The following is a 13,429-nucleotide window of genomic DNA, read 5'->3' on the forward strand; positions in this document are numbered from 1 at the left end:
GAAGTCACTTCCGGGCTAGGGTGTTTGTTTGGACTGGAGAAGGGAGGCGGCGGGCGAAGCGCACGTCGAGCGGGGGAGCGGCGCTGCCTGTGGAGATCCGCGGAGGCCGACAGGATTCGTTGGCTGCCGTCCCCGCTGCTGTGCACTGGGTGAGAGGGTCCCCTCGGGCGGAGTGGCGACAGGGGTGCGGCGGTCGAGGGACAGCACGTCGGCGACGGCAGAGGGGCCTAAAGGGTTCCCTGGGTGATTGGCCACCGAGTCCCTTGCGGCCTCGGTTGTTCACTGTCTCTTTCCACCAAGTCTGAGGGATGAGCTTGGGCCGACTTCGTACTTCGTCTCTCTCTTCTCTGAGACATGGCCGTCGCTTTTTTTTTTCATTGTCACTATTAATGATTTGGATCTCGCAGCTCTCTATCCGGGTCCCCAGTGGCGCGAGGGTTGCCGGGATAGCACGTTGCCTTGTTACCCATTCCCCCGGTCCTTTCTCCCTCCGCCGGGTACCCTTTCCCCTGCCCCCCACCACCGCCTCGGCAACAAAGCTCATTGTTTCTACCCACTTTACGCCTGCGCGTCGCCACGCGCAGCTCCTACTTGCTGCGCGTGCGCGCCTTAGCCGAGGCTGGGGTTTTTGGGAGAGAGGGGCGGAGGAACTGGCGGACTCTTGGCGTCCTGGGGGAACGCTGCAACCGTCGACGGGCCTGATCAGATGATCGTCTTTCCCCCGTTTCTTTGCCATCCCGACCCCTTAATTTTGGTTGTATTGTAGCTCATGTCCCAGAAAAAAGAACCTTTAGAATACTGGGAACCCTTACCCTAGGAGGGCGTTGAGTTAGATGAACTTTAAGGTTCTCTCACTTTTTAATAATTTTCTGTGCTTACTCTCCTTCCCCGCCACCGCCACCAAAAATAAATAAGGCTTGTGGTGAACTTACGTCATCAAAACATTTGTTGCAGCAGCCACCAGTGATTTTTTTAGGGACTCTTAAAAGGGGTCTTACCTGTTTCCTTTTGTTTCTCTTTTCTCTGATTTGGCACCCGTATCAACTCATAAAAACCCCAAACTCTAGAAAGAATTTGCCTTCCAATTTGCCTTGAAAGGTGTAGCAGCTGACAGCCTTTGACGTTTATTCCAACGGAAAGCAGATGCTCATGTTGGGTGTGCTGGCTAATGTTGGAACGTGGTGGCATTGTTTTTTCAGATTTCATTAGAGCAGTTAGATCAGATATTGGTTTATATTTTCGTTAAGTCGCTTTTGAAATTTCATCTGGCATGGGTTGTGTTTGCAATAAGTAAAAGTTCTCTACAATAATTTTTAATGGGACTCCACTATTTGCTTTCGTGATTCTGTTTCCAGTTAGTGAAAGACAGGATATTTGGAGAAAATTAATCTGTTTATACCACTTGTCAGTAGTGAACTTGAAGAAAACTGTTTTTCACCAAAAAATATCACCGGATAGGTAACTTGACAACAACTATAGAGCCCATTTGTGTTTCTTTAAGGAATGGAGGTTAGGGAATGGAGATTTCCTCTAATGATTCAAGGCTGTGCATATTGCTCCTTAGGAACTCAAATTGAGGTAATTTCACCCTCTTTGGGTCCGAATGAGTTTATAGCAGGCTTTTCCTTAAGAACTCTGCACCTTATTCAGGTTTATCCGTTTATGACTCTAGAGTGTGATGCTCCAGTTTTAGTGAAAAATTTAAAATTTATTAAATCAACACTTAGCACAGCAATTTGGTTGATACTGTGGGAGATTAAAGAATGTGGAAGGCAAGACCTCTGCCTTGTAATCTAATAACGTTTTGTGCTTTTAAAACATTTTCTTGTAATTTACATCCTGTTATTCATTCATTACCATGAAACGTGAAATGGGCAGAGCAAGTTTTTTTCTTTTTACTTTTTTTTTTTTTTTTTTTTTTGAGATGGAGTCTCACTCTGTCGCCAGGCTGGAGTGGTGGAGTGCAGTGGCTCAATCTCGGCTCACTGCAACTTCCGCCTCCCCGGGTTCAAGCGATTCTCCTGCCTCCGCCTCCCGAGTAGTGGGGACTACAGGCGCTTGCCACCACGCCTGGCTAATTTTTTGTATTTTTAGTGGAGATGGGGTTTCACCGTGTTAGCCAGGATGGTCTCGATTTCTTGACTTCGTGATCCTTCCGCCTCGGCCTCCCAACAGCAAGTTTTATCTTGCCCACTTGGGAATTAAGGAAATAGAAGCTTGAGAGATTATTTTTATGTAGCAAATATTTATGTAACACTTAATAATGCCAGGCATTTTTCTAATTGCTTTTACAAATATTAACTAATTTGATCCACAACATAGCTAGAAGATAGGCCCTACTATAAAATGAAGATAAAAAATGAGATGTGAAGTAACTTGCCCAATGTCACATAGCTAATGATGGTCGGAATTCGAATCCACATAGTCCAGAGATTGTGTGCTGTTAACCATTATGTGGTGCTGTGTGATTTAGTGACAGGTCTAGGGTACTTTAAGGTGGTTAAGTAGCATAGCTGGGATTTGAACCTACAATCTTCTGTGGTCTAAGGTCTTCTGACTGTGGTCTAAGATTAAAGTTCTCCGAGTCTTTGCCTTTGTGATCTAGACGACCTGTTGCACAGGTGCATGAATAGTTTGCATTCGACATAGGCTAAGGTTCAGTTCCAATAACTCCCTTTTTTCTTAATTTTTTCATTGTTTATAGAGTGGTGCTGTCCAATGATGAGGTACTGTGTGTAGTTATGAGCACTTGAGATGTGGCTAGTGTAAATGAGTAACTAAATTTTAATTAAATAGATCTATGTAGCTGATGGCCACCATATTGGAGGGGCACAAGTTTGGGGAATTTGAATTGCCTCTGCTTCCTTTATCAGTTTGTATAAATTTGGGTGACATTTCTAATGTACCGGAGCTTTTATCAGTAAGGATGATCCATCCTTGCTCTCACCTAATTACCCTTATTACACTACAGTTGAGATTAGGGTAGACTTTGGGATTTTCCTGTGATATTGTATCATCTCTATAGGTTTAATATCTGTGATTTTTACCTTGTCCCTTGGTCTAGAGACCTTTAACTGCCCTAAACGTTTAATCACCGAGATAGATAATGCTAATTGTTATGTGCCAGGTTCTCTAACTAGGTACTGTTATTAATTCCCATGTAACAGATGAGGAAACCGAGACTCAGGTTAAATAACTTGCCATAGTCACACAGTAAAGCAGCCTGGTTCCAGAGCCCATGGTTTTTTGTTGTTGTTGTTTTTGAGATGGAGTCTCACTCTGTTACCCAGGCTGTAGTGCAGTGGCACAATCTCGGCTCACTTCAACCTCCGCCTCCAGGGTTCACACCATTCTCCTGCCTCAGCCTCTCGAGTAGCTGGGACTACAGGCGCCCACCACCACACCCAGCTAATTTTTGTTTTTGTATTTTTAGTAGAGATGGGGTTTCACTGTGTTAGCCAGGATGGTCTCGATCTCCTGACCTCGTGATCCGCCCACCTTGGCCTCCCAAAGTGCTGGGGTTACAGGTGTGAGCCACCGCCCCAGCCCAGAGCTCATGTTTTTTAATCATTACCTTATTGCGCCAAATAGTAAAACAAAAAATTCAGTGCTTTTCACAGACTTCAGAGTGGAAAACAGACCAATTGAAAAATTTTGCCCCGGGCGCGGTGGCTCAAGCCTGTAATCCCAGCACTTTGGGAGGCCGAGATGGGCGGATCACGAGGTCAGGAGATCTAGACCATCCTGGCCAACACGGTGAAACCCCGTCTCTACTAAAAAAATACAAAAAACTAGCCGGGCGAGGTGGTGGGCGCCTGTAGTCCCAGCTACTCTGGAGGCTGAGGCAGGAGAATGGCGTGAACCCGGGAGGCAGAGCTTACAGTGAGCTGAGATCCGGCCACTGCACTCCAGCCCAGGCGACAGAGTGAGACTCTGTCTCAAAAAAAAAAAAAAAAAAGAAAAGAAATTCTGACCTCAAGTGATCCACCCACCTCAGCCTCCCAAAGTGGTGGGATTACAGGCCTGAGCCACTGCACCAGGCCATACAACTAACATTTTTATTCAAACATGAAGACAAAAGATATTTTGGACACTGGCTTAGAATGATAAATCCTCAGGTAGCCTTTGGAACTATTTTACAAAGATAGGAAGTTAGGGGAAGATGATGAATATAAGAAACAATTATGAGTGGTCGGCATGGTGGCTCATATCTGTAATCCCAGCACTTCAGGAGGCTGAGGTGGGCCAATCACCTGAGGTCAGGAGTTCGAGACGAGCTTGGCCAACATGGTGAAACCCCATCTCTACTAAAAATACATAAATTAGCCAGGCATGGTGTTACACACTTGTAATCCCAGCTACTCGGGAGGCAGAGGTTGCAGTGAACCGATATCGTGCAGCTGCACTTCATCCTGGGCAACAGAGTGAGACTCCATGTCAAAAAAAAAGAAAGAAAGGCCGGGCGCGGTGGCTCAAGCCTGTAATCCCAGCACTTTGGGAGGCCGAGACGGGCGGATCATGAGGTCAGGAGATCGAGACCATCCTGGCTAATACGGTGAAACCCCGTCTCTACTAAAAAATACAAAAAACTAGCCGGGCGACGAGGCGGGCGCCTGTAGTCCCAGCTACTCGGGAGGCTGAGACAGGAGAATGGCGTGAACCCGGGAGGCGGAGCTTGCAGTGAGCTGAGAGCCGGCCACTGTACTCCAGCCTGGGCAGCAGAGGAAGACTCCGTCTCAAAAAAAAAAAAAAAAAAAAAAAAAAAAAAAAAAGAAAGAAACAACTATGAGTGATGAATTTATTCTTGTTTTTGAGACAAGGTCTTGCTGTGTCACCCGGGCTGGAGTGCAGTGGCGTGATCTTGGCTCACTGCAGCCTCTGCCTCCCAAATTCAAGCAATTCTCCTGCCTTAGCCTTCTGAGTAGCTGGGACTACAAGGGAGCACCACCACGCCCAGCTAATTTTTTTTTTTTTTTTGATACGGAATCTTGCTCTGTTGCCGCAGCTGGAGTACAGTGGCACGGTCTCGGCTCACTGCAAGCTCCACCTCCTGGGTTCACGCCATTCTCCTGCCTCAGCCTCCCGAGTAGCTGGGACTACAGGTGCCTGCCACAACTCCTGGCTAATTTTTTTTGTATTTTTAGTAGAGATGGGGTTTCACCATGTTAACCAGGATGGTCTAGATCTCCTTACCCCGTGATCCGCCCGTCTCGGCCTCCCAAAGTGCTGGGATTACAGGCGTGAGCCACCGCACACGGCCACACCTGGCTAATTTTTGTATCTTTTTTTTTTTTTTTTGAGTCAGAGTTTCGCTCTTATTGCCTAGGCTGAAGTACAGGGTGCAGTCTCGGTTCACTGCAACCTCCACCTCCCAGGTTCTCGCAATTCTCTTGCCTCAGCCTCCCCAGTAGCTGGGATTATAGGTGCCTGCCACCACACCCGGCTAATTTTTGTATTTTTAGAGGAGACAGGGTTTCGCTATGTTGGCCAGGCTGGTCTTGAACTCCTGACCTCAGGTGATCTGCCCGCCTTGGCCTCCCAAAGTGCTGGGATTACAAGCGTGAGCCACCGTGCCTGTCCTGAGTGATGAATTTAGTAAAATATAAATGGATAATAATGTGAAGTGTCAAGTATTCAATTCAAAAATTATTTTAAAACATATAGTAAGAGAAAACCTAATAGTAGGAATCTACCAGTGCTAAATTCCACAAAACTGAAGATTGGCAGGGAAGAAGTGTGTAAGTAAAATAATTTTAAAGGGCTTGCCTTGGCTCAGAGCAGACATTGGGTTGGGTATATTGGAGAAGAAAAGGCATCTAAATGGGTGTATAGAGTTGTTTTTTGTTGTTGTTTGTTTGTTTTCTCTGAGATGGAGTGTCGCTCTGTTGCCCAGACTGGAGTACAGTGGTATGATCTTAGCTCACTGCAACCTCCGCCTCCCGGGTTCAAGCAATTCTCCTGCCTCAGTCTCCTGAGTAGCTGGGACTACAGGCATACACCACCACCCCTGGCTAATTTTTGTATTTTTAGTGGAGACCAGGTTTCACCATGTTGGCCAGGATGGTCTCGATCTCCTGACCTTGTGATCCACCCGCCTCAACCTCCCAAAGTGCTAGGATTACAGGCATGAGCCACTGCGTCCCGCTCTTGGAGTACGTTTTTAATTGATAGGAAAATAGTTAAGTGTAGGAAAATAAACACCATAGGAAAGCAGTAGTTAATAGAACATTTGAAAAAGCATAAGAAAAGTAAACATGAAATTATGGTGAAAGACATAAGACGAAGTATCAGTTATCAAAAATGTTAATTCCTGGCTGGGCGTGGTGTCTCTCAAGCCTGTAATCCCAGCACTTTGGGAGGCTGAGGCGGGCGGATCACAAGGTCAGGAGTTCGAGACCAGCCTGGCCAACATGGTGAAATCCGGTCTCTATTAAAAATATAAAAGGCCGGGCACAGTCGCTCATGCCTGTGATCCTAGCACTTTGGGAGGCTGAGGCAGGCGGATCACGAAGTCAAGAGATCGAGACCATCCTGGCCAACGTGGTGAAACCCTATCTCTACTGAAAATACAAAATTTAGCTGGACGTGGCGGCATGCACCTGTGATCCCAGGTATTCAGGAGGCTGAGGCAGGAGAATAACTTGAACCGGGGAGGCAGAGGTTGCAGTGAGCTGAAATGCGCCACTGCATTCCAGCCTGGTGACAGAGCGAGACTCTGTCTCAAAAATAATAATAAAAATAAGAAATAAAAGCCAGGTGTGGTGGCGGGGGCCTGTAATCCCAGCTACTCTGGAGGCTGAGACAGGAGAATTGTTTGAACCCAGGAGGCAGAGATTGCAGTGAGCTGAGATTGCGCCACTGCACTCCAGCCTGGGCAGCAAAGCGAGACTCCATCTCAAAAAAAAAAAAAAAAAAAAAGGCCGGGTGCGGTGGCTCACGCCTGTAACCCCAGCACTTGGGGAGACCAAGGTGGGTGGATCACCTGAGGTCAGGAGTTCGAGACCAGCCTGACATGAAGAAACCTCGTCTCTCCTAAAAATACAAAAATTAGCTGGGCGTGGTGGTGCATGCCTGTAATCCCAGCTACTCGGGAGGCTGAGGCAGGAGAATCTCTTGAACCCGGGAGGCGGGTTCGTGCCATTGCACTCCAGGCTGGGCAATAAGAGCAAAACTCCATCTCAAAAAAAAAAAAAAAAAAAGGTTCCTTATGAGACAACAATTCTCAGACTGGGTCACATATTCTGTCTACTGTAGTGGAGGACTTGGATAAACCACTTTCAGAATTGAACAGATCAAGTAAAAAAGATGAGTGTAATATATATACATCATTCTTGTACTTTAGAAATCACAGGCCAGGTGTAGTGGCTCACACTTGTAATCCCAGCACTTTGGGAGGCCGAGGCGGGCGGTTCACAAGGTCAGGAGTTCGAGACCAGCCTGGCCAACATGGCAAAACCCCATGTCTACTAAAAATGCAAAAATTAGTGGGTCGTGGTGGCATGTGCCTGTAGTCCCAGCTACTGGGGAGCCTGAGACAGGAGAAGCACTTAAACCTGGGAGGTGGAGGTTGCAGTGAGCCGAGATCGTGCCACTGAATTTCAGTCTGGGTGACAGAGTGAGACTCTGTCTCAAAAAAAAAAAAAAGGTTAAAAAAATTGAAATACTTGAGGTTGAAAGATCATGCCTGCAACTTCTCAAATGGTTAAGCAAAAAAAAAAAAAAGAGAAAACAGGCAAAAGTCTGTTTGATGAATCTAGATGAAAGGTTTGTGTTCCTTGTACTCTTTCATTTTTTGATATTGGTATAGAAATATACAATTACGGAATAAAGAATCTCAGAATAGATACAGACATGGGAATTTAATTATGATAAACATGAGGAATAAGCTTTCATTAGTTAGTGGGGGATGATATAATTTATATGGAAAAATATAGATCCTTCACATACTTAAATGTTTACATGAACTAAAGATTTAAATATAAAAACTTGAAACTATAAAAATATTGAGAGAAAATACAGGAAATATAATCTCATTGTGAAAAAAGACTTTCCAGAAGCTGTAAAGGAAAACAAATGTCATTTTTAGCTCATCTGATGGCAAAAATAAAATACAGGCCGGGCGCGGTGGCTCAAGCCTGTAATCCCAGCACTTTGGGAGGCCGAGACGGGTGGATCACGAGGTCAGGAGATCGAGACCATCCTGGCTAACACGGTGAAACCCCGTCTCTACTAAAAAATACAAAAAACTAGCCGGGCGAGGTGGCGGGCGCCTGTGGTCCCAGCTACTGGCTGGAGGCTGAGGCAGGAGAATGGCGTAAACCCGGGAGGCGGAGCTTGCAGTGAGCTGAGATCTGGCCACTGCACTCCAGCCTGGGCGACTGAGCGAGACTCCGTTTCAAAAAAATAAATAAATAAATAAAATAAAATACATATATAATATCTGGAATTGTTGAAGATACAGCAGAAGTGATGCACCCAAACAGTATACTAGGAATGCATATTGCCACATTTTTATAAATAATTTGTCATCTCTTACAGTTAAAATGCACATGGCCCTTGTTGACACAGTTATTCCCACTTACAGGAATATATCCTATAGGAAGCACTACTACCTTGTCTCTACTAAAAAAAAAAAAAGTGCATAGCAAGATTGTGTGTAATGGCAAAAAGTGGGAACATAAGTGTACATCAGAAGGGGGTGGTTGAGTAAGTGGTGTTGTATCCATTAAAAAGTGAAGTAGGCCGGGCGCGGTGGCTCAAGCCTGTAATCCCAGCACTTTGGGAGGCCGAGTCAGGCAGATCACGAGGTCAGGAGATCGAGACCATCCTGGCTAACAAGGTGAAACCCCGTCTCTTACTAAAAAATACAAAAAAACTAGCCCGGCGAGGTAGTGGGCGCCTGTAGTCCCAGCTACTGGCTGGAGGCTGAGGGAGGAGAATGGTGTAAACCCGGGAGGCAGAGCTTGCAGTGAGCTGAGATCCGGCCACCGCACTCCAGCCTGGGCAACAGAGCGAGACTTGTCTCAAAAAAAAAAAAAAAAGTGAAGTATACCAATACTTGCTGACTAGGGAAGATTTTATGTAATATATTTATTATAATTATGTTAAAATACAGAAATGCTTTATGCATGTTTATATAAACAAAGAATTATGAAAGGATACATATTAAGCTGTTAACATTGATGAATTACCTCTATGATAGGATCGGAGATGGAGAGGGAAAAAATATATACACTTTAGACATTTGTACACCTAACTTTTTTTCTTTTTTTGTAGATAGCGTGTACTTTTTACATTCATCCCTGTCACTTTTTTTTGTGAGAGATGGGGTCTTGCTCTATCACCCAGGCTGGAGTGCAGTGGTGCAATCATGGTTCAAGTAATCCTCCTGTCTCAGCTTTCCAAGTAATTGGGTCTACAGGTGCACACCACCATGCCCAGCTAATTTAAAATGTTTTTTGAATAGATGGCATCTTGGTATGTTTCCCACACTGATCTTGAATTCCTGACCCCAAGTGATCCTCCCACATTGGCCTGCACTTCAATGCTTGCGTTCCTAACAAAATTGATCCTAAATTTGTGCAAAGACCCCGCTGTCCGAAAATTTTCAAATGAATACTGAAAGCATAAAGTGAAAAATTACTGTTTATGTCAGATTGAGCATCCTGATTTGAAAATTTGAAGGCCGGGCGCGGTGGCTCAAGCCTGTAATCCCAGCACTTTGGGAGGCCGAGATGGGCAGATCACGAGGTCAGGAGATCGAGACCATCCTGGCTAATACGGTGAAACCCCGTCTCTACTAAAAAATATAAAAAACTAGCCGGGCGAGGTGGCGGGCGCTTGTAGTCCCAGCTACTCGGGAGGCTGAGGCAGGAGAATGGCGTAAACCCAGGAGGCGGAGCTTGCAGTGAGCTGAGAGCCGGCCACTGCACTTCAGCCTGGGCGGCAGAGCAAGACTCCGTCTCAAAAAAAAAAAAAAAAATACAGTATTCCAAAATCTGAAAAAAACCCAAAACACTTCTGGTTCTAAGCATTTTGGGTGAGAGGTACTCCACACTTATTTTGTGATTTTCACTAGGGAAATCTGATTTACATGTATTTTAATGACTACTAGATACATTAAACTAGTCTTTCTGAGTTAGTCTTGCTGTGTTATCAAAATGTGTTATCTCCTTTGCATGAGATTAATACTGATCTTTTTTATTTTTGATATATTTTCTGACAGTTTTAGGGTTTTAAAGTATAACATGCCTTGAAACAAATACAGATGTAAGAAACCTGGGGAAAAATTATTGGCTTTCTCGGTTAATTCCTGCCAGTTTTTTTTCTTTGTTTTGTTTTGGTTTTTTGTTTTTGAGATGGAGTTTTGCCTTTGTTTCACAGGCTGGAATGCAATGGAGCGATCTCGGCTCACCGCAAACTCAGCCTCCTGGATTCAAGTGATTCTCCTGCCTCAACCTCCCGAGTAGTTGTGATTACAGGCATGCACCACCACGCCCGACTAATTTTGTATTTTTAGTAGAGATGGGGTTTCTCCATGTTGATGAGGCTGGTCTCGAACTCCCAACCTCAGGTGATCTGCCTGCCTTAGCCTCCCAAAGTGCTGGGATTAGAGATGTGAGCCACCACGCCCAGCCTACCTGCCAGTGGTATAGTGGGTCAGAATAAGGCATGAGCCAAAGATAAGATAGTAACAGATGAGGTCGGGCTCACGCCTGTCTGTAATCCAGCACTTTGAGAGGCCAAAGCGGGTGGATCACCTGAGGTTGGGAGTTTTGAGACTGGCCTGACCAGTGTGGAGAAACCTCCCTCTCTACTAAAAATACAGAATTAGCCCGGCATTATGGTGCATTCCTGTAATCCCAGCTACTCAGGAGGCCGAGGCAGGAGAATCGCTTGAACCTGGGAGGTGGAGGTTGTGGTGAGCCAAGATCGCGCCATTGCACTCCAGCGTGGGCAACAAGAGCGAAACTCCGTCTCAAAAAAAAAACAAAAGTAACAGATGACTATAGTCGACTTCTCAGTTTTGTGTTTTTGTTTTCCTCTGTGACTTATTTGTACCAGAGTTTGTTTTTTTACTGTATTGTTAAGTCATTACATGCTTTCGGTCCTTAAAGGTCATTCAAGCAAATTAGTTCCTTCTTTTGTGTGTCCAGCATTTCCTCTAAGTTTTAATTATTTTTGTTCTGGAGAAGAGCATTCTCTCAGCCAGGGAAGACCCTCAACATATATAGGTTTGAGTTCATTGACTCTTGGGATGTTGAAGTCATTTGTTTCTGGCTTTTTCTGAATAGGATGATAATATACCCCAGGTGTTGTACACATTTTTAATGTGTATTATTTTCTTAAGGGTTACCGTGGAGATTATAATTAACATCTTAGTTTGTAACAATTCAGTTTGCGTTAATATCAGCTTAGTTTCAGGTGTATCCAAAAGACTATAGTGACCCCCACCATTATTACATTTGTAATTACAAAATAATTACATGTATTTTGTAATTTGTTACTACAAAATACATGTTTATACATTGTATGCCCTTTAACATAGATTTATAATTCTTGTGTTACGCATTTGTCTTTTTTTTTTTTTTTTTTTTGTGAGACAGAGTCTTGATGTTGTTGGCCTGGGATGGAGTGCAGTGGCACTGTCTCGGCTCACTGTACCCTCTGCCTCCTGGGTTCCAGCAGTTCTCCTGCCTCAGTCTCCTAAGTAGCTGAGATTACAGGTGCCTGCCACCATACCCACCTAATTTTTTTGTATTTTTAGTAGAGACGGGGTTTCGCCATGTTGGCCAGGCTGGTCTCGATCTCCTGACCTCAGGTGATCTACCTACTTCGGCCTCCCAAAGTACTGGGATTACAGGCATGAGCCGCTGTGCCCAGTCTTGTCTTTTAAATAATGTAGAAAGAAAGAAGAGTAATAAGCCAAAATATGTTATTACAGACTTTTGTGTCTACCTGTATAAGTTACTTTTACTGGCCTTTTAATTTTGTGTGGATTCAGTTTAATGTCTATTGAGTTCTTTCAGCCTGAATGACTCACTTTAGCTTTTCTTATAGGACAGGTCTACTAGTGACAAACTCTGTCCATTTTTGCTTATCTGGGAATGACTTAAAATTTCTCCTTCATGGCCGGGCGCGGTGGCTCAAGCCTGTAATCCCAGCACTTTGGGAGGCCGAGACGGGCAGATCACGAGGTCAGGAGATCGAGACCATCCTGACTAACACGGTGAAACCCCGTCTCTACTAAAAATACAAAAACTAGCCGGGCGAGGTGGCGGGCGCCTGTAGTCCCAGCTACTCGGGAGGCTGAGGCAGGAGAATGGCGTAAACCCGGGAGGCGGAGCTTGCAGTGAGCTGAGATGCAGCCACTGCACTCCAGTCCGGGCGACAGAGCGAGACTCCGCCTCAAAAAAAAAAAAAAAAAAATTTCTCCTTCATTTTTGAAAGGGTAGTTTTGCCAGATAAAGACTTCTTGGTTCGATTATTTTCTTTCAGCATTTTGAATATGTTACCTTCTGACCTCCATGGTTTCTGGTGAGAAATCAGCTGTTAATCTTATTGAGGATCCCTTGTATGTAATGAGTTGTTTCTCTTGGTGTTTTCAAGATGCTCTCTTTGTCTTTCAACAATTCGATTGTGTTGTATATTGGTATGGGTCATATTGAGTTTATCCTACTTGGGGTTAATTGTGGCTTCTTAGATACATAGATTTGTGTCTTTTTATCAAATTTGGGGAGTTTTAGGCTGTTATCTCTTCAAATGTTTCTGACCTATTCTCCTCTTCTTTCTGGGAATTCCATTATATATATTTTGGCACAGTCGATGTCTCCTGGGTCTCTCAACATTCTGTTCATTTTTCTTCATTTCCTTATTCTGTTTCTCAGACTGGATAAATCTCAATTGACCTTTCCTTAAATTTGCTGATTCTCTTTTCTCCCTGCTCATATCTGCTGTTGAACCCCTCTAGTAAATTTTTCATTTCAGTTGTACCTTTTTTTTTGAGATGGAGTCTTGCTCTGTCGCCCAGGCTGGAGTGCAGTGGCATGGTCTCAGCTCATTACAACTTCCAACCTCCTCCTCCTGGTTCAAGCGATACTCCTGGCTCAGCCTCCTGAGTAGCTGGGACTACAGGCACGTGCTACCACATCTGACTAAATTTTGTACTTTTAGTAGAAACGGGGTTTCACTATGTTGGCCAGGCTGGTCTTGAACTCCTGACCTTGTGATCCTCCTGCCTCGACCTCCCAAAGTCCCAAAGTGCTGGGATTACAGGTATGAGCCACTGCGCCTGGCCCAGTTATACTTTTAAACTCTAGAATTTCTATTTGTCTTTTTTTTTTTAATTTTACTTATTTATTTATGTATTTATGTATTTATGTATTTATTTTTGGAGACAGAGTTTTCACTCTTGTTGCCTTGCCCAGGC

The 13,429-nt window shown here is 44.6% G+C and overlaps 1 protein-coding gene across 1 annotated transcript in view; it reads left to right on the top strand.

Moving 5' to 3' along the window:
- The window catches only part of PAIP2 (poly(A) binding protein interacting protein 2), a 27,184-nt gene continuing 13,755 nt past the window's right edge, over window positions 1-13,429 (top strand). The window contains exon 1 of the mRNA XM_010388112.1: window positions 1-149. The gene's annotated coding sequence lies outside the window, so the exon portion shown is untranslated. The remainder of the gene's footprint in view (window positions 150-13,429) is intronic.

Source organism: Rhinopithecus roxellana, chromosome 3 (genome assembly GCF_007565055.1).
Source record: "Rhinopithecus roxellana isolate Shanxi Qingling chromosome 3, ASM756505v1, whole genome shotgun sequence".
Taxonomy (NCBI): Eukaryota; Metazoa; Chordata; class Mammalia; order Primates; family Cercopithecidae; genus Rhinopithecus; species Rhinopithecus roxellana.